The 22,471-nt window shown below is 43.3% G+C and overlaps 1 protein-coding gene across 3 annotated transcripts in view; it reads right to left on the bottom strand.

The window, feature by feature from the left end:
- The window catches only part of VWC2L (von Willebrand factor C domain containing 2 like), a 356,174-nt gene that overhangs the window by 37,544 nt on the left and 296,159 nt on the right, over positions 1–22,471 (bottom strand). The window lies entirely within an intron of this gene.

Below are 22,471 nucleotides of genomic sequence, written 5' to 3'. Positions count from 1 at the left end.
ATGCGGCAGCGCAGGGGCCCAAAAGGTAAGGGGGCCACCTCCATCTCGAAAGCAGGAGGAATTGTGCATTATGATGAGCCATTGTTCTTGAACCGGAGCCCTCTTCTCTCGGTGTCCGCTAGTGACTACTTTTATAGGTGGGGTACTACACAGGTCATTATGGCCTTTGATTAAATATCAAAGAAAAGAAAATACTGAATTTATTTCTAAATACTTTCTTTTTCTAAAATATTTTAATTCTAATAGAAACAAACAAAAAAAAAGAATTTCTACCATCGTTTCCTATTATCAAAGAGCAGCTGACAGTTATTGAAGGCTTGATTTAAAGGGGCAGCCAGTCTTGGGCATTGTGATCGATGATCACCAACATCTGAAAGATAGAGATGAGCAATTCGGTTCACACTGCCTTGGTCTGATGTCCAGTCTAGTTCTCCGTGGCAGCAGGTCTTCATTTCCGCACCTGGCATCAACAGTCCTCCATCCTGGCTGACACTGCCATTTACCAAGCCATGCACCCAAGATGCCAGTCGCAGGAGTGAACACCGGCTGCCATGGAGGACTGGGCCACGGACAGCACAAAAGAAATTGCTCATTTATAGGCAGAGATATTGCAGCTTCATCTTCCACCTCCCTTATGTCTCTTCTCTGTTTGGTAACTGAGGAGGTTTTTTAAAAAAATACATGTAAGCTGATATAAACTAAAGGTCATTTTCTGATGATCGCTCCCCTTTAAAGCCCAAAATATTGATCTTGAAAAAAAACATTGTTCATAGATCCCTAGTGATGTGTTCCGCCCACATTAATGAGATGTAATTTAAATAAGAATTATCTGTTGGAAAGGATGGTTGGCAGGGTGATTTTATGTAATTTTAATTAAGGTTTAATTTTCAGGGCAAGTAAAAAGAATAAAGCCATTGTATCTTATTTATTTTACAGCCTAAGGCCTTAGTCAGACAACCGGTTTTCACATAGGGGTTCTATCTGGGTTTTTCAACGATCAAACTCATATCCATTATCACCTTTGCGGCTGTTCACGTGTAAAACATTGATGGTAAAAACTGATACATTGACAAATGAAAATCTCATCCAAAAAAGAGGACCAACACACCTTTAGTATTAAATTAATGTATAGTTGCAGAAATTCGCATTGTGGCAAATATACAAAAATACATAAACTTGATGGTCAGCACACCAATTAATGAATACATGTACATTACTTAATGCATTTTAATCAAAGAGTGCAAAAGCCATTCAACCACATCAAGATAGGGACCATCCATATTTTTGGTACACCTTGACATGGTTGGATAGTTTTTGCGCTAGTTGAGGCTGTAGATCTGGAGCCTCTGTCATTCCAGATTTATTCCTCACCCAGTGCTGCCTCCTCCTATTTGACTGACAGCCTCTAGGCTGTGTGACTTCAGGCAAAGGAGACGTCAGTCAAGTAGGAGGGGTCGGTGATGGTCGAGAAATAGAGCTGGAGTGACAGAGGCTTCAGATCTTCAGCCTCATTTGCATATCACTTCAAAGACTGATTTCTCAGTAATCATTCACTGGACTGGTCATGTAATTGTACTGCTGGACTTGTCTTTGAAAGAGCTACATTTGCACATACAGTGTGGAAAATAAGTATTTGATACACTACCAATTTTATAAGTTTTCCCCTACAAAGAATGGAGAGGTCTGTAATTTTTAACATAGGTACACTTCAACTGTGAGAGACAAAATCTAAAAATAAAAAACAGAAAATCACATTATATACCGTATTTTTCAGACTATAAGATGCACCGGACTATAAGACGCACCTAGGTTTTAGAGAAGGAAATTAGGAAAAAAAAAACTGAAGCAAAAAATGTGGTCAATTCTGTACTTGAGATCACCTATCCTGGTAAATATGGTCCCCTTATCCTTATCCTGGTATGCATGGCCCTCATCCCCATCCTGGTATACATGGCCCCATCCTTATTATGGTATGCATGGATCCATCCTTATTCTGGTATGATTGGCCCCATCCCAGTCCAGGTATGCATGGTCCCATTCTTATTCTGATATGATTGATTGGCCCCATCCTGTTTCTGGTATGATTGATTGGCCCCATCCCATTCCTGGTATGATTGATTGGCCCCACCAGTGCCTGGTATGATTGATTGGCCCCATTCTGTTCCTGGTATGATTGACTGGCCCCATCCTGTTCCTGGTATGATTGACTGGCGCCATCCGTTCCTGGTATGATTGATTGGCCCCATCCCATTCCTGATATGATTGATTGGCCCAATCCTGTTCCTGGTAAGATTGATTGACCCCACCAGTTCCTGGTATGATTGACTGGGCCCACCAGTTCCTGGTATGATTGACTGGCCCCATCCCATTCCTGGTATGATTGATTGGCCCCATCCAGTCCTGGTATCCATGGCCCCATCACAAAAGATTAAAAAATTACCAAACCTTTACTCTTACCTTCCTCCGCTCCCTCGCAGTGGCAGCGTCCTGCTCCGGTGCCAGCAGCTGCTTAATGCTTGTAATTCCTCTTCAGTAGAACGCACTGTCAGCCGCCTGCTTCCTACGGTGGGCGGTGGTCATGTGTGCCGATACTTAAGATAAATTAATATTCTGAATATTCATTTCTCTTAAGTATCAGCACACGTGACCGCCAGCCGCAGCAGGAAGTCTCCGGCTGTCAGTGCGCAGTACTGAAGAAGAATGGATACTCACCGCGATCTCTGATGAACACCCGTTGAGTATTCCGGCAGCTGTGCTCTGCTTGTGAGCAGCGCATGATGTCCCTACCATGCACTGCTTACAAGCATTAAGCAGCTGCTGGCACCAGAGCAGGACGCAGCGACTGCAAGGGAGCGGAGGAAGTTAAGAGTAAAGGTTTGTTTTTTTAAATCTTTTATGATGGGGCCATGGATACCAGCAAGGGGATGAAGCCAATCAATCATACCAGGATGCCAGGAAGAAATGGATATTCATTGCATTGGGCATGGAATGCAGTGCATATTCCTTTCTCTTTGGCAGCGGGCACAGGAGTTAGCCAGAGCCGCCGGCTCCTGCCTGTGACCCGCTGCTCCTCCGATACCACTCCCCCACATCCCCACCACAGCCAGAGCCAACATATCCAGACTATAAGACACCCCCCCCCATTTTCCTCCACATTTTGGGAGGAAAAAAGTGTGTCTTATAGTCCGAAAAATACGGTAATTTTGAAATAATTAAATTACATTTTATTTAATGAAACAAGTATTTGATCACCTACCAACCTTCAAGAATTCTGGCTCACACAGCTCTGTTAGTTTTTCTTTAAGAAGCCCTCCTACTATGCACTCATTACCTTTATTAATTGCACCAGTTTGAACTCATTAGTTGTATAAAAGACACCTGTCCACACACTCAATCAATCACACTCCAGCCTCTCCAGCATGGCCAAGAACAAAGAGTTGTCTAAGGACACCAGGGACAAAATTGTAGACCTGCATAAGACTGGGATTGGCTACAGGACAATAGGGAAGCAGCTTGGTGAGAAGGCAACAACTGGTGGCATAATTATTAGAAAATGGAAGAAACACAAGCTGACTGTCAATCTTACTATCTAGAAACTCCTAATTACCTGGGGAATCATAATAGCAGGTCAGTTTTATCATTTAGTGAACATAGTAAAAAAAAAGAAAAAAAAGAGGAGTTTCACTTTTCTGCAATTTCACCGCACTTGGAATTTTTTACTTGTTTTCTAGTACACGATATGGTAAAACTAATAGTGTTGCAAAAAACAAGCCCTCGCATGGCAATATGGACAGAAAAAGGAAAACAGTTATGGCTCTGGGAAGAAGGGGAGCAAAAACCGAAAACGCGAAATCCCAAGGTTGTGAAGGGAGTAAGAAAACAGTTACAAAGAGTATACTGTAAAGTTACAAGAGGATTCAGATGTCCTTTAAGGTTGGTGGATCCTACTGTACCTGCTAATTATATAAAAATAATTAAAACTAATTATTCATTAGTGGCTAGACATTAAATAGATTCACTTTCTGCTGAGCATGTAAGTAATGGCTTTCCCGTTTCTCTGAGAATATGTGACTAAACAGTACAGTTGTGGGCATTATTAATGTAGTAATTATAAGGCCTTAATTACCAGATATCATCCTAACGTACCGCCATCTAAATGATGCTCTTTGTAATGCTATTAGTATGTCATGCAAATGTTAGGGAATATTTTTCCCAATATATAAGCAGCATAACGCTTTGCTTCAGTTTGCAATTATCTACATTGTCACATTTAGACTTTTTTACTACATTGTTCCAAACTTCTTGTTAAAGAAATGATCAAGACTATTGAAAGTAATTATTAAAAATGTTGAATTTGTGTACTTTATTTAATGTAATAAAACAACTAACATTTTTGGATCTATTCAAAATAACTAAAGTCAATAGTAAAACAGAAATAAAATAACGTCACTTAAAGAAAAAACACAGAAAAAAAGGCAAACGTTTTTTCCTCTCTCTCCGAAATCTTCCTGAAAATCGCTTCAAAAATATAATAAATAAATAATAAAAAAAAAAACGCTTAGAAAACTGTTCCCATTCATTTCTAATGCAAAATCTACTTTGCTGTTTACAAGAGATAGCTGCTCATCTGAATTCCAGGCTGGCCACAGTGTCCCCTTGGCAAATTAGCTGTGCTAGTGGCATTCGGCTTCTCACCCTAGAATCCACATTTTAGTGCAATACAATAGCTCTAGTAATGGTGGAAATTGTGCAGTAACAGCAATAATGTAAAACTGCAGAGATGAATTGTGGCTGGAAAAAGTGTTTATGGTGATCTCAGTTCAGTCAGAACATTAAAACCACCGTTGTATATAGTGTAGTTCCCTCATTAAACAACCAAAACAGCTGTGACCTGTAGAACCATGGACTCCACCAAATCTCTGAAATTGGCCTGTGGAATCAGACATGAAGCTCTTAGCTGCGGATCCCTTAAAGAAGCACTCCTCCTCCTCTCAAAGTTTTTATCCTCTTAATATATTGCCGTCATCACATTATATAGCACTGTGTACTTACAACTGCTCATTTTGCCTTTCTACCCAGGGAGTTGTTCTCTTTTCTCTTCTATGTAGAAACAGGAAGTATCTTGTTCCTGCCTTTATCATTCCCTTCACCTTCCCTTTAGCATTCGGATGTTCATGTGAATCGATGGCATTTCATGCTATCAGCAGCAGGTTTAGCTCACCAAGACACTTGTCATCAATTTACCTGCCAGAGGCTGTCAATCAGCAAACTTCAGGCTACTTACAACCCCTGGCAAAAATTATGGAATCACCGACCTTGGAGGATGTTCATTCAGTTGTTTAATTTTGTAGAAAAAAAACAGATCACAGACATGGCACAAAACTAAAGTCATTTCAAATGGCAACTTTCTGGCTTTAAGAAACACTAAAAGAAATCAAGAACAAAAAATGTGGTAGTCAGTAATGGTTACTTTTTTTTAACCAAGCATAGGGGAAAAATTATGAAATCACACAATTCTGAGGAAAAAATGATGGAATCACCCTGTAAATTTTCATACACAAAAATAACACCTGCTTCTAATTATATCTGCTCGTTAGACTGCATCTAAAAAGGAGTGATCACACCTTGGAGAGCTGTTGCACCAAGTGGACTGACGTGAATCACTGCTCCAACACGAGAGATGTCAATTGAAACAAAGGAGAGGATTATCTAACTTTTAAAAGAGGGTAAATCATCACGCAATGTTGCAAAAGATGTTGGTTGTTCACAGTCAGCTGTGTCTAAAATCTGGACCAAATACAAACAACATGGGAATGTCATTAAAGGCAAACATACTGGTAGACCAAGGAAGCATCAAGACGGAAAAAATAAAGCAATATGTCTCCAAAACAGGAAATGCACAACAAAACAAATGAAGATCAAATGGGTGAAAACTGGAGTCAAAGTCTGTGACCGAACTGTAAGAAACCGCCTAAAGGAAATGGGATTTACATACAGAAAAGCTAAACGAAAGCCATCATTAACACCTAAACAAAAAAAACAAGGTTACAATGGGCTAGGGAAAAGCAATCGTGGACAGTGGATGACTGGATGAAAGTCATATTCAGTGATGAATCGCGAATCTGCATTGGGCAAGGTGATGCTGGAACTTTTGTTTGGTGCCGTTCCAATGAGATTTATAAAGATGACTGCCTGAAGAGAACATGCAAATTTCCACAGTCATTGATGATATGGGGCTGCATGTCAGGTAAAGGCACTGGGGAGATGGCTGTCATTACATCTTCAATAAATGCACAAGTTTATGTTGATATTTTGGACACTTTTCTTATCCCATCAATTGAAAGGATGTTTGGCGATGATTAAATCATTTTTCAAGATGATAATGCATCCTGCTATAGATTAAAAAATGTGCAAACATTCCTTGAACAAAGACACATAGGGTCAATGTCATGGCCTGCAAATAGTCTGGATTTCAATCCAATTGAAAATCTTTGGTGGAAGTTGAAGAAAATGGTCCATGACAAGGCTCCAACCAGCAAAGCTGATCTGGCAACAGCAATCAGAGAAAGTTGGAGCCAGATTGATGAAGAGTCCTGTTTGGCACTCATTAAGTCCATGCCTCAGAGACTGCAAGCTGTTATAAAAGCCAGAGGTGGTGCAACAAAATACTAGTGATGTGTTGGAGTGTTTTTTGTTTGCTTGTTTTCATGATTCCATCATTTTTCCTCAGAATTGAGTGATTCAAATTTTTTTTCCCTATGATTGGTTAAAAAAGTAACCATTACTGACTACCAAATGTTTTATTCTTGATTTCTTTTAGTGTTTCTTAAAGCCAAAAGTTGCCATTTGAAATGTCCTTAGTTTTGTGCCATCTACAGTGGGGCAAAAAAGTATTTAGTCAGTCAGCAATAGTGCAAGTTCCACCACTTAAAAAGATGAGAGGCGTCTGTAATTTACATCATAGGTAGACCTCAACTATGGGAGACAAACTGAGAAAAAAAATCCAGAAAATCACATTGTCTGTTTTTTTATCATTTTATTTGCATATTATGGTGGAAAATAAGTATTTGGTCAGAAACAAAATTTCATCTCAATACTTTGTAAAATATCCTTTGTTGGCAATGACAGAGGTCAAACGTTTTCTGTAAGTCTTCACAAGGTTGCCACACACTGTTGTTGGTATTTTGGCCCATTCCTCCATGCAGATCTCCTCTAGAGCAGTGATGTTTTTGGCTTTTCGCTTGGCAACACGGACTTTCAACTCCCTCCAAAGGTTTTCTATAGGGTTGAGATCTAGAGACTGGCTAGGCCACTCCAGGACCTTGAAATGCTTCTTACGAAGCCACTCCTTCGTTGCCCTGGCGGTGTGCTTTGGATCATTGTCATGTTGAAAGACCCAGCCACGTTTCATCTTCAATGCCCTTGCTGATGGAAGGAGGTTTGCACTCAAAATCTCACGATACATGGCCCCATTCATTCTTTCATGTACCCGGATCAGTCGTCCTGGCCCCTTTGCAGAGAAACAGCCCTAAAACATGATGTTTCCACCACCATGCTTTACAGTAGGTATGGTGTTTGATGGATGCAACTCAGTATTCTTTTTCCTCCAAACACGACAAGTTGTGTTTCTACCAAACAGTTCCAGTTTGGTTTCATCAGACCATAGGACATTCTCCCAAAACTCCTCTGGATCATCCAAATGCTCTCTAGCAAACTTCAGACGGGCCCGGACATGTACTGGCTTAAGCAGTGGGACACGTCTGGCACTGCAGGATCTGAGTCCATGGTGGCGTAGTGTGTTACTTATGGTAGGCCTTGTTACATTGGTCCCAGCTCTCTGCAGGTCATTCACTAGGTCACCCCGCGTGGTTCTGGGATTTTTGCTCACCGTTCTTGTGATCATTCTGACCCCACGGGGTGGGATTTTGCGTGGAGCCCCAGATCGAGGGAGATTATCAGTGGTCTTGAATGTCTTCCATTTTCTAATTATTGCTCCCACTGTTGATTTCTTCACTCCAAGCTGGTTGGCTATTGCAGATTCAGTCTTCCCAGCCTGGTGCAGGGCTACAATTTTGTTTCTGGTGTCCTTTGACAGCTCTTTGGTCTTCACCATAGTGGAGTTTGGAGTCAGACTGTTTGAGGGTGTGCACAGGTGTCTTTTTATACTGATAACAAGTTTAAACAGGAGCCATTACTACAGGTAATGAGTGGAGGAAAGAGGAGACTCTTAAAGAAGGAGTTACAGGTCTGTGAGAGCCAGAAATCTTGATTGTTTGTTTCTGACCAAATACTTATTTTCCACCATAATATGCAAATAAAATGATAAAAAAAACAGACAATGTGATTTTCTGGATTTTTTTTTCTCAGTTTGTCTCCCATAGTTGAGGTCTACCTATGATGTAAATTACAGACGCCTCTCATCTTTTTAAGTGGTGGAACTTGCACTATTGCTGACTGACTAAATACTTTTTTGCCCCACTGTATGTGATCTGCTTCTTTTCTTCAAAATTAAACAACTGAATGAACATCCTCCAAGGCCGGTGATTCTATAATTTTTGCCAGGGGTTGTAGATGTAGAGTCACAGCACAGCACTACCAGAACTCTATCTTCCCTCACTAGGCGGTAGCGTATTCTCTCAAGACTGACCGCGGTTTAACCTTGGGCACACCACTTGCCAGCAAGTGGATATATTGTTATCTTTGAGTAACCTTTATTGTGCCTTTGCTTGGTCTTATGTTTATTGCCAATTATTATCTGTTTTAAGAGGACATCTTCTGGTGTGGAGTGACTCTCCTCGCACTTATCTACTGAATATATTGAATTCATGTGACTTTTCACGTGCTTCGCCAATTCTTTGGAATGCACTACCCAGGTTAATAAGATTATTCCCTAATCCCCACAGTTTTAAGTGTGCCCTAAAAACGCATTTGTTCAGACTGGCCTACCGCCTCAATGCATTAACCTAACTATCCCTGTGTGGCCCATTAAAAAAAAAAAAACCCTTAAACCTTAATCAGCTTCCTCACATCATGTTCTCATATATTTCATGCATTTAATAGCCCTCAGTGTCTGTACTGCTACATACTTAGGCAGTTAACTGGTTCATTCAGCTTTACATGAACACCCGAGCCTTACACTATGGCTGGTCCGAACAACGAAAGCAATTGTTACCATCCACCTCTCGTGTCTCCCCTTTTTCCTATAGATTGTAAGCTTGTGAGTAGGGCCCTCATTCCTATTGGTATCTATTTTGAACTGTGATTAGTGTTATGATGTAATGTCTATTGTTTGTACAAATCCCCTCTATAATTTGTAAAGTGCTGTGGAATATGTTGGCGCTATATAAATAAAAATTATTATTACTATTTTTAATTTGTTTGGACTTGAACTGAGAAACCCATCCCAATTACTTCCACATTTCTGCCCATAGCGCCGTTTGGATTGTCTATACTTTTGATAGGGGTACTCCTTTAAGTCCTGTAAGTTGACAGGTGAGGTCAACATGGATTGAACTTTTTTTCCAGCCAATCCCAGAGAGAACTCCGTTTATAGAGTAGCATTGTTATGAAGGTATATACTTCTGCGATAATATTTAGTGAGGTAGTACATGTTAGAGAAACATCTACATGAATGCCAGGATCCAATATTTGTCAGAACCCTGTCGACAGCATCACATTGCCTCCATTCTTCCCATATAGTGCATCCTGGCGCTATCTACCTTCCAGGGAAGTGATGCACAAGTAACTGACCATCCACAGGATCTGATGGAAGACCTGAATCATCACACTGAGCCATATATCTCAATTGCTTCATAGTCCAATTCTGCTGCTCACATGCCATTGTTAGCAATTTCTGCTGCACTGCAGCTCGTAGATGTTAGTATGGGAACTCTGGTCGGTCTACAACTAAGCAGCCCCGTACACACAAACTGAGATACGTCGTGTTCTTATATACCTCTACCATAGCCAGAATAAACTTTCTTAAATATTTTATGATAAAACAGTTATCTTGTGGGACGAGACTAACATTCGCTCCCCATGCAGATCATTGAGTCTTCGGCACCCATGATCAGGTCATCACCAGTAGTCCTTCCTTTGACCACTTTTGGTAGGTACTAACAATTGTATTATGGAAATACTCAACAAGACCTGTCCGTATGGACATGCTCTGACCCACATGCATGGTCGCTGAGATTTGACTGTTCACTTACTGCCTAATATATTCCACCCCTTGGCTGGTGCTATTTCAACAAGATAATCCATGATCTTCATAGGTAAGTGGTCTTGACATTATGGCTGCTGGTGTTAATGTAACATAATGCTGCAGTACGTAGTGAGCTGATTTACCCACTGAACACAATATGAAGTGCTGCATTGGCAAAATTCATCCATTTGTGCTGCTCTACAGGAAGGGGAGCACATTTATCAGGTCAACGCTACAGCAAGAGAGTACTCCTCCTCCTTACCTTAAGGTCATTCCTAATCCTCTGTAGTATTTAGAACTGGCAGCCTCTGTGGCTGATGTAAAGTATTAAAACCAGCGAGTGGCTCTGGGACATATCGGAGCTGCCTCCCATAGGGTCTGGTCTTATACCGGGCTGAGTCAGGGAAATCATCAAGGAAATTCTCCAGGAAAGAAGAGGCATAAAGTGCAACATAAACTGAATTTGCAGTTTAGTGTTTGTCTTGTTCTTGTATAATCCTAGATGCTCCTTTATTTTCAAAGATATACAAATACCCAAATACGACAATAAGTACAGCTCCAGAATACTGATAAAACTGAGCTTAAGTACAAAATGTATAAAATTCATATAAATCTTTATTGACCATTTTTTTAAAAATTGAAAAAATAGAAAAAATACAAAAATACCAAATCAGAGTCTGCAAAATAGCAAAAACAGTCTAGGGAGCCCTTTAATTCATCTTAAGCTCATAAGCATATTCCTAATTAACATAAACATAAATAAGGTGCTGAAATAGTGCTAAAAAAGAAATAAATTGCTGCTGAAGAGCATGCACAAAAAGGGGACATATCAATAATCATATAAAGTTCTATGGCAATATATAAAGTGCTGTTGGTCAAAAGTGCTCTTTCAAAAATGTTATAGCAATAACGTGCACATATAAGCATAATCAAATATAGGAAACTTACATATGAGTGATGTCTGATGCAGGTGCTCCCACCACCCCAACGCACGTTTCGTGATAGTCACTTCCTCAGGAGGCGTTGTATAGTAATTGGTCGCGTTGGGGCGGCACCTGCATCAGACATAACTCATATGTAAGTTTCCTATATTTTATTATGCTTATATGTGCACGTTATTGCTATAACATTTTTGAAAGAGCACTGGATATTACTCTGCATTTTATATGCAGGATTAAGCAGCAGCATTTTATATATTGCCATAGAACTTTATATAATTATAATTATTGATATGTCCCCTTTTTGTGCATGCTCTTCAGTAGCAATTTTTTTCTTTTTTAGAACTATTTCAACACTTTATTTATGTTTATGTTAATTCGGATTCTGCTTATGAGCTTAAGATGAATTAAAAGGCTCCCTAGACTGTTTTTGGTATTTTGCGTCTCTGATTTGGTATTTTTGTATTTTTTCAATTTTTAAAAAAATAGTCAATAAAGATTTATACGAGTTTTATACATTTTGTACTTAAGCTCTTTTTCTATTGCGGTTTATCTTTATTTTCAAACAGGAGTGGTCAGACACTCACATATGTCCACGTCTAACATGCAGCTGTGGCATTAAAACAAGTTGTCTTTTCTAATACGTTGTTAGTGACTTCAAGACTCTCCTATTATAATTGATGTTTTGTTTATATAGCGCCATTAATTCTGCAGCTCTTTGCACACATTATCATCACTGTCGTTGCTGGGGCACACAATCTAGAATCCCTATCAGTATGTCTTTGGATTGTTGGAGAAAACTGGAGAACCTGGAGGAAACCCACGCAAACACGGGGAGAACATACAAACTCCTTGCAGATGTTGTCCTTGGTGGGTTTTGAACCCAGGACCTCAGCGTTGCAAAGCTACAGTGCTGCTAAGCAATGAGCCACCGTGCTGCCCTACAAGCAATGCACAACCAGGACATTGATTTTAATAGAAATTCTGTATTCATTTTTCCACTGGACAGCTCTCAGACTAAAAATACATTCATGTGAACATAGCCTAAGGAGTAGTTGTGAATAATGGTGCTGTGTTACATTAAATAAAAGTTACATGTGGTCAACATGGGCCAGAACAAGATGTTGCAAACATAGGAAGCCAGGTAAGTATCGGGAAGTATGTTAATACATTTGCATTACATCGCATATATAATTAGGATGGTTTAGGTATTTTTTACTAAGACTTCCTTTTACAAGGGACTGTCCCCTACTTGGACAACCCCTTCTCTAGTGCTGGCCTTATTCCTGTGCCTAGTCAACTGGGAGTCTTGTGACGGTATTATGCCACATATGTCCTGCAGACAATCAGCGGCCACATCACTCTCACTTCCTTTGAACTAAACTGACACCCGGATGTACCTCAGTGTTGCTGCATGAATGTATTAATTTGTAGGCTATGCTGGGATATGCGGTATCTCAGTATTGCAGTGTGCATTTGTTCATTTCTAGGCTAAGCTAGGACTTGTAGTACATTATGCTATGGTCCTACTATGGTATGCTATGGTCCTACTATGGTATGCTAGGACTTGTAGCACCATTGTGTCACAACATTCATTTGAAATTGAAAAAAAATTAGAAATAACTCTGCACTGCCAGTAGTGCAGGGTGTAGTAGGAGATGTAGTAGGAGACCGACTAGGTTTGAATGTGGTTTTTATTTGTCAATGGGTTTCAAAGCACACATGCTTAATACAGTACTATGACGTGATGAAAAGAAGGAACTGCCAGCAAGGAAGTGACAGACGGAAATTTCAACCTGTCACTTCCTAGCTGTCAGTTCCCTCTTTTCCTCAAGTCACAGTACTGTATTAAGCATCTGTGCTTCGAAACGCGTTAACAACTAAAAACCACATTCAAACCCCTCGGTCCCCTACTACATCGTACACTACTGGCAGCGCGGAGTTATCCCCATTTTTCCAATCTCACGTTACTTCGTCCTGTGGATCTGCAGCAGCCAACTACTTCAGCTAACACAGGGGTTGTGACTTTCACAACCGTTTAACGTGAGCATAATCTGCTTCTTATTTCTCGTTTTAACCAGGATAAGACCCTATTATGCTCCTTATCTTTCCAGTTTTCACTATATTCACAGCATTCATTTGCTCAGATCTAGGCTATGCAGGGAATGCATAATTGTATTTATGTAATGCTGCCACCGAGGTAAAATAGCTACTGCACAGAAGTATTTGTTCGCTTATGGCATCCACATTGATTGCTTCGTCAAACAAAGAAGAAAAAAGTTTATTCACAGATAAGAAAAATATTCACTTTTTTTCCCCAGGTTAGGCTTACATTTTTGACAATTGAAAATCAGTTAATGCTATACTGATACGTTATATTGATACTCTAGTATCAATCTGTAGGAATGAACACATCTATTTCAGGGTGTATATTTGGTCATAAACTTTATATCCATATTTGATACCTAAGTACATGATGTAAACTATATTCTTTTGTAAGTGATTTCCAGTTATCACCTAACAGTAGGTTTGGAAGGCATCAGGAAAAAGGTAACATTGCGCTTGACGATGGATTTACTTGTTTTGTTTAGTAATGGGTACTAGAAACCGTGGACGTATTAAAAAGAAACCTTGGCTCCTACACAATGGAACTCATTCATCAACCCCTTTGATTCATTTTCATACATAATGTTGGATTTGACTCATCAAGCTTGATACATACAAAATGTTACTATTTAATAAAGAATACATTGAAAATCTATTTACATTAGTTAAAGTATACTGACACATTGTATATTCCCATAATTTCTAGTGTTGGACTTCATGGGGCAGTGCACAATACAGGAATTCTGAAGCATAACATAGTGTATCATTTACCCCTGGAGTGCTCTCTAAATGGATTTTACCAATAACAGGATCAGTGATAAATGTGTGATTTCTGGTCGCCTCGACCATTGGACCAGCACCCGTTCTTTCACTCTGCGGTCACGAATGAACATAGCTGCTCCATTTAAAATCACTCAGTTCTGATGTATTTATGCTTTCCTCCACCTGGGGCAAATAATACTATTTAAGGCTAAAAATCCATTGAATATGTTCACATGCTGTCCTTTTTTTTTAATGGATAGCACACTGACTCATTGATCCATACAAATATCCATTTTAAAAACAAATCCCTGTGTCTGATCTGTGAAATTAAGCGCATGCCCTATCCTCATCCATTTGCGGATAAGACTCAATCATTGAAGTCTGTTGGGATCCATTAAACATTGAAATAAAACAATGTTTCATCCATGTTCTATTCGTGTTTCATCTGTTTTTCTCTGATCCATTGTTAGCTGATAAATAGAAGTTCAGACCATTATCCTCCTTCATTTTCGTAAAAATGGTTGTAAAACTGAAGCAACACAAATGTAAAATGTGTTATGTTATGGTTGCACTGTTCGTGGAAGCCTGGCATCTGTTAATAGAGCTTCCACGAGTAAGCTTAACACAAGCCCACTCCATTTACTAGATCCCAGGAGTTACCCTGGCCTTCACCCTTTAATACCTGCACAGGGATCTGTATTTAAACATGATGGGCCCCTAGGCTGGGGCCATAGAGTAACGGCTAACAGATGGAGCAAGCTGAAGGCAAGAAGGGTCGCCAGATGGAGTCAATGCCAAGAAGTTACATCAAAGACAAAATCAAAATGCACGTGGACAGTCAAAATTCAATCCATGGTCAGAAAACGGGGGAAATCAGGAAGATAACACAAGAGCAAGGCCAAGAACTGTAAACCAGGTAAGAGAAACCCATTGACTGGCAGTGGAAGTCAGAGACCCATGGGTTTAAGCAGTCAGGTCCACCAAGGGCTTTCAGAAAGGAGTGATCAAACCAATCAATTAACCCCATAGCTCCCTGATATAGCAGCTACAAAAGTCTCTGGTTATAATAGAGGACTGACGCAGTTGCAGCGCCCCAGAGTCCTGGTCGTTGCAGTACTGATGCTCCGCCGCTAAGGGGGGCTATGGTACGTCTGATGGCACTGAAGGAGTTCACCTGACCAGGTATCACAGACACCAATACACTTCACAGTCTGGCCTCCAGGGGGAGCTAAGGGTGCTATGTATTAGGCCACTCCTCACAATCTGGTAAAACTGGGGGTTAGATAGGAAGTTAGACAGAAGCTGACTGGGTTGGAACCAGGCAACATCCTGTGGCAGAGGGTGTTGCAGGGGAAGATTCAGGGGGGTCCCTGTCAGGGGTGGGATCCTGACAGAGGCCTAGCGAACAGAAAGAATGTTACGGGACCGCGCCTGCACTTCATCGCGGCGGTACCCCAAGAAAGGACAAGAAGCGAGGTTTATTGTGCTGAGTGAGAAACGAGATCAACGCAACAAGGAGAAACACCAGTAGGAGTCGTGCTGTAAGACGAGGCAACATCCTACTGAGGAGCGTAGCCGGTGGCCGGAACGCCGAGGAAGTATTGAGCTCCAGGCCTTACTTCAAACCTACGGCAGGACAGTCAGTTATAGGCGGGCTGTCTCACTCAAATCACCTAAGAAGACATAGGGGGCAACATCTGGAGAGGGGCGACTCTAGGGTCCCGGAAGACCTCCAAGCCTACCCGTCATACGGGTGCGTCCTAGCCATATCATCTGGGGGGACGAAACAGAACATCATAATCGAGTTGTGAGGGAACTTCAGAAACAGACACAACAGTTGTGAGGACTATCCCGTAAGCACGGCAGGGAAGGACTACAACACACAAGCGCTAGAAGGTAGGCACAGATTTCCACCTGCAAAGGGAACTCTAGAGGTGCCATCGGACCGGCTGGACTCACGCAGCCCGGTTAACCGTATTCTGGACTGAGGATCCTGAAGCCTTCAGTAAAGAGGTAAAGAGACTGCAACCTGGTGTCCTCGTTATTTACTGCGACCGGCACCACACCACAACAGCACCACTCTCCACCTTCATTGGACGCCCCTCAGCAGGGTCACGGGCCGGGTCTAGCCACCGTGACAACCCCAGAACTGAGACAGAGAGGCCCGGTACCGGGTACCCCTGCCCTGCGGCAGTGGGGGCACTCCAACTTGGCGTCACGAACAGGATCTACTTAAGCCTGAAGAATCAGGTCATGTGTGCCTTGGAACTGTGATTTATTATACTTGGACTGTGACTTATTGCAAAGACTGTGTATTGCCACTTGCCGCCAAAAGTTCCCGCCAAGAACCGCCGCCATTACAGCGCTGAGGAGAGTGCAGAGGAAGAAGAAGGGCGTGTCATGGGAGGAGACTACCAAAGTGGCGCCAAAAGCAGCGACCGCCCCCTCCGATTTCTGCTGCGAGATGACGACCTGCCCAGCAGCAGAGGAGAACCGCCCCCTGATTTGCAACGGCGGGAACGAGGTGAAGAGGGAGCTCGACCTCAGAGAAATGGCGGAGTCAGGTGCATGCACGGCTGCCGATCTCAAGACAGCAAAGATGATAAGCAGGTGCCTGAGCGACGACGAAGTGATCCCGGCTTGCCCTCACCCACCAGAGGCGGACCCGCACCCACCGCAGCTGAAGGATCTGAACTCCTTGGAGCTGCCGGCGGAGGAGCCGAGCCTACCTATCCTGACCACGGAGTCAGCAGGTGCGGAGCCATGGAGAGCTGAGCCACATCGAGAGGCCACCTTGGAGGAGCCGCGGTCCGGGCTGCAGCCGATTCCAGTGTCCTTGTCAGTGGAACGGATCGACATCGGTGGAATCACATCAGGCGCAGGTATGGAAGGCGCCCCTACTCCCCTGGCCGATTCTGCTCCCCCGATCGATCCTGCTCTCCTGACCGATCCTGCTCCCGCGACCGCTCCTCACCCCAACAATAACTGTTTCCTCTCGGTGGAGCGGGTGATCCTCACCCCCGAGACGATGGGGAGGCTGGTGCCCCCACTACCGACCAAGATGGGAGAACCCATAGACGTGAGCTCAGAAGGGGTGATCCTCCAGTGGGACACCCCCTGGATCGGGCCAGATGGAGCTCGGGAGGAGGGCCTCACCCTTGCTGTGCTCACTTGGGAACAATATAAACAATGCCTGATCCTACATTGGAAAAACCAAAAAGAGACAGAACAAACTGACGCGCCAAAAATGAAACACCCAAAGCCTGCGCTCGGCAGGAAAGACGTGGTAAAGCGGGGAACTGTGCTGGCCTTTCACCCAAAGCGGGGTTGGGGCTCCATACAGGAACCGGGACTACCGACTGACGTCTTCTCGTTACCAGTTGCAACGTGAAGCCTCCTTTCCGCAACCGATATGGTGACCCACTATTGCAAAGGGGGGATCAGTTGACCTACACCCGCCACCGGAGTGCACAAGGATGGTGCGCTCGGAACGTCCAATGATGTGGGCCTGAGGGGGTGTCACCTGTTGCCTCGACCATGATTGAACCAGACTTGACAGATCTTGCTACTATCGCCACCGTACGCCTTGTTGCAGCTACCGAGCTTGCAGCAAGGGTTAGCCTTCGGATCCAGACACCGGGTGACCTGACTGCACCCGAGAGACCAACCACCGATACTGACATTGCATCAGTCGGAGACCAGGGACCAAAGCCGCCACGGTCAGGAGATGTCCACTACCGGCTGATGTCTTGCAACTTACTATGAAGCTTTAAAGTGCTTTGCAAACTGTATATAGTTAACTGTCCGTTCTTCTATGTGTCTTCTTGCTGCTACAACCCGTATGTGGTTAGTCTGTTGTGAATTTGGATTCTGGGCTCCCCCGGTGGCTACTGGTGGAATTGAACTGGTGTCTTCATCTTCTCTGTTCACCTGTTCCCATCAAGATGTGGGAGTCGCTATATAACCTTGCTGCTCTGTTAGTTGCTTGCCGGTCATCAATGTTATCAGAAGCCTCTCTGTGCTTGTTCCTGCTCCTAGACAACTACTAGATAAGTTGGACTCTTGTCCATGTTTGTTTTTGCATTTTTGTTCCAGTTCACAGCTGTAGTTTCGTTACTGTGTCTGGAAAGCTCTTGTGAACAGGAATTGCCACTCTGGTGTTATGAGTTAATGCCAGAGTTTTAAAGTAATTTCTGGATGGTGTTTTTGATAGGGATTTCAGCTGACCATGAAAGTGTCCTTTCTGTCTTCTGCTATGTAGTAAGTGGACCTCAAATTTGCTAAACCTATTTTCATACTACGTTTGTTATTTCATCTCAACTCACCGCCAATACATGTGGGGGGCCTCTGTCTCCTTTCGGGGTATTTCTCTAGAGGTGAGCTAGGACTAATATTTTCCTCTGCTAGCTTTTTTTAGTCCTCCGGCTGGTGCTGGGCATCTAGAATCAACGTAGGCATGCTACCCGGCCACTGCTAGTTGTGCGTTAGGTTTAGTTCATGGTCAGCTCAGTTCCCATCTTCCAAGAGCTAGTTCCTATATATGCTTATGCTATGTTCTCTTGCCATTGAGATCATGACAGTTTGACCGGCCCTCAAAGTGTTAATTGTTTGGGCTGAAGCAGGAGAAAAAGAAGTGTTGAAGGGAAATTGTTTTTTTTGTTTTTTTTTTCCCCTCAGAGTTTTGCTGCCTAGCCCTTAATTGCTGTCTAGCTGCTTCTTACCTCCTCTTAACCCTTGAATGGCTCTGTGTCCACCTGTTTGTAATGGATCTTCAGAGTGTAACTGCAGGTTTGAATAATCTCGCCACGAAGGTACAAAATTTGCAAGATTTTGTTTGTCATGCACCTGTATCTGAGCCGAGAATTCCTTTGCCGGAATTTTTCTCGGGGAATAGATCCGGGTTTCAGAATTTTCGAAATAATTGCAAATTATTTTTGTCCCTGAAATCTCGCTCTGCCGGAGACCCTGCACAGCAGGTCAGGATTGTGATTTCCTTGCTCCGGGGCGACCCTCAAGACTGGGCTTTTTCATTGACACCAGGGGATCCTGCGTTGCTCAATGTGGATGCGTTTTTTCTGGCCTTGGGGTTGCTTTATGACGAACCTCATTTGGAGCTTCAGGCAGAAAAAACTTTGATGTCCCTATCTCAGGGGCAAGATGAAGCGGAAATTTACTGCCAAAGATTCCGTAAATGGTCTGTGCTTACTCAGTGGAATGAGTGCGCCCTGGCGGCGACTTTCAGAGAGGGTCTCTCTGATGCCATTAAGGATGTTATGGTGGGGTTCCCTGTGCCTGCGGGTCTGAATGAGTCCATGACAATGGCTATTCAGATCGATAGGCGTTTGCGGGAGCGCAAACCAGTGCACCATCTGGCGGTGTCCACTGAGAAGTCGCCAGAGAGTATGCAGTGTGATAGAATTCTGTCCCGAAGCGAGCGGCAGAATTTTAGACGGAAAAATGGGTTGTGTTTCTATTGTGGTGATTCTACTCATGTTATATCAGCATGCTCTAAGCGCACTAAAAAGCTTGGTAAATCTGTTTCCATTTGCACCTTACCGTCTAAATTTATTCTATCTGTGACCCTGATTTGCTCTTTGTCATCTATTACCACGGACGCCTATGTCGACTCTGGCGCCGCTTTGAGTCTTATGGATTGGTCCTTTGCCAAACGCTGTGGGTATGATTTAGAGCCTTTGGAGACTCCTATTCCTCTGAAGGGGATTGACTCCACCCCATTGGCTAATAATAAACCACAATACTGGACACAAGTAACTATGCGTATTAATCCGGATCACCAGGAGATTATTCGCTTTCTGGTGCTGAATAATCTACATGATGATTTGGTGCTAGGATTGCCTTGGCTGCAATCTCACAACCCAGTCCTCGACTGGAGAGCTATGTCTGTGTTGAGCTGGGGATGTAAGGGGGCTCATGGGGATGTACCTGTGGTTTCCATTTCATCATCCATTCCCTCTGAAATTCCTGAGTTCCTGTCTGACTATCGTGACGTCTTTGAAGAATCCAAGCTTGGTTCGTTACCTCCGCACCGAGAGTGCGATTGTGCCATAGATTTAATCCCGGGTAGTAAATACCCAAAGGGTCGTTTATTTAATCTGTCTGTGCCTGAACATGCTGCTATGCGAGAATATATAAAGGAGTCCTTGGAAAAGGGACATATTCGTCCATCGTCATCTCCCTTAGGAGCCGGTTTTTTCTTTGTGTCAAAAAAAGACGGCTCTTTGAGACCATGTATTGATTATCGGCTTTTGAATAAAATCACTGTTAAATATCAATACCCATTGCCGTTGCTGACTGATTTGTTTGCTCGCATAAAGGGGGCCAAGTGGTTCTCTAAGATTGACCTTCGTGGGGCGTATAATTTGGTGCGAATCAGGCAGGGGGATGAGTGGAAAACCGCATTTAATACGCCCGAGGGCCACTTTGAGTATTTAGTGATGCCTTTTGGTCTTTCTAATGCTCCGTCAGTTTTCCAGTCCTTTATGCATGATATTTTTCGCGATTATTTGGATAAATTTATGATTGTGTATCTGGATGATATTCTGATTTTTTCGGATGACTGGGACTCTCATGTCCAGCAAGTCAGGAGGGTTTTTCAGGTTTTGCGGTCTAATTCTTTGTGTGTGAAGGGTTCTAAGTGTGTTTTTGGGGTACAGAGGATTTCCTTTTTGGGATATATTTTTTCCCCCTCTTCCATTGAAATGGATCCTGTCAAGGTTCAAGCTATTTGTGATTGGACGCAGCCCTCTTCTCTTAAGAGTCTTCAGAAATTTTTGGGCTTTGCTAACTTTTATCGTCGATTTATTGCTGGTTTTTCGGATATTGCTAAGCCATTGACCGATTTGACTAAGAAGGGTGCTGATGTTGCTGATTGGTCCCCTGATGCTGTGGAGGCCTTTCGGGAGCTTAAGCGCCGTTTTTCCTCTGCCCCTGTGTTGCGTCAGCCTGATGTTGCTCTACCTTTTCAGGTTGAGGTCGACGCTTCTGAGATCGGAGCTGGGGCAGTGTTGTCGCAGAAAAGTTCTGACTGCTCCGTGATGAGGCCTTGTGCCTTCTTTTCCCGTAAATTTTCGCCCGCTGAGCGGAATTATGATGTTGGGAATCGGGAGCTTTTGGCCATGAAGTGGGCTTTTGAGGAGTGGCGCCATTGGCTTGAGGGGGCCAGACATCAGGTGGTGGTATTGACTGACCACAAAAATTTGATTTATCTTGAGACCGCCAGGCGCCTGAATCCTAGACAGGCGCGCTGGTCATTATTTTTCTCTCGGTTTAATTTTGTGGTGTCATACCTACCGGGTTCTAAGAATGTTAAGGCGGATGCCCTTTCTAGGAGTTTTGAGCCTGACTCGCCTGGTAACTCTGAGCCCACAGGTATCCTTAAGGATGGAGTGGTATTGTCAGCCGTTTCTCCAGACCTGCGGCGGGCCTTGCAGGAGTTTCAGGCGGATAGACCTGATCGTTGCCCACCTGATAAACTGTTTGTTCCTGATGATTGGACCAGTAGAGTCATCTCTGAGGTTCATTCTTCTGCGTTGGCAGGTCATCCTGGCATTTTTGGTACCAGGGATTTGGTGGCAAGGTCCTTCTGGTGGCCTTCCCTGTCACGAGATGTGCGAGGCTTTGTGCAGTCTTGTGACGTTTGTGCTCGGGCCAAGCCTTGTTGTTCTCGGGCTAGTGGATTATTGTTGCCCTTGCCTATTCCTAAGAGGCCTTGGACGCACATCTCGATGGATTTTATTTCAGATCTGCCTGTTTCTCAGAAGATGTCTGTCATCTGGGTGGTGTGTGACCGTTTTTCTAAGATGGTCCATTTGGTTCCTCTGCCCAAGTTACCTTCTTCTTCCGAGTTGGTTCCTCTGTTTTTTCAAAATGTTGTTCGTTTGCATGGTATTCCTGAGAATATCGTTTCTGACAGAGGGACCCAATTCGTGTCTAGATTTTGGCGGGCATTCTGTGCTAGGATGGGCATAGATTTATCTTTTTCGTCCGCTTTCCATCCTCAGACGAATGGCCAGACCGAGCGGATTAATCAGACCCTGGAGACATATCTGAGGTGTTTTGTGTCTGCTGACCAGGATGATTGGGTTGCTTTTTTGCCATTGGCGGAGTTCGCTCTCAATAATCGGGCCAGCTCTGCCACTTTGGTGTCCCCGTTTTTCTGTAATTCGGGGTTTCATCCTCGATTTTCCTCTGGTCAGGTGGAATCTTCGGATTGTCCTGGAGTGGATGCTGTGGTGGAGAGATTGCATCAGATCTGGGGGCAGGTGGTGGACAATTTGAGGTTGTCCCAGGAGAAGACTCAGCTTTTTGCCAACCGCCACCGTCGTGTTGGTCCTCGGCTTTCTGTTGGGGATTTGGTGTGGTTGTCTTCTCGTTTTGTCCCTATGAGGGTCTCTTCTCCTAAGTTTAAGCCTCGGTTTATCGGCCCGTATAAGATATTGGA

This window comes from Ranitomeya variabilis, chromosome 7, assembly GCF_051348905.1.
Source record: "Ranitomeya variabilis isolate aRanVar5 chromosome 7, aRanVar5.hap1, whole genome shotgun sequence".
Taxonomy (NCBI): domain Eukaryota; kingdom Metazoa; phylum Chordata; class Amphibia; order Anura; family Dendrobatidae; genus Ranitomeya; species Ranitomeya variabilis.
The sequence above is the reverse complement of the archived record's forward strand: the minus strand, read 5'-3'. Positions and strand labels throughout refer to the sequence as shown.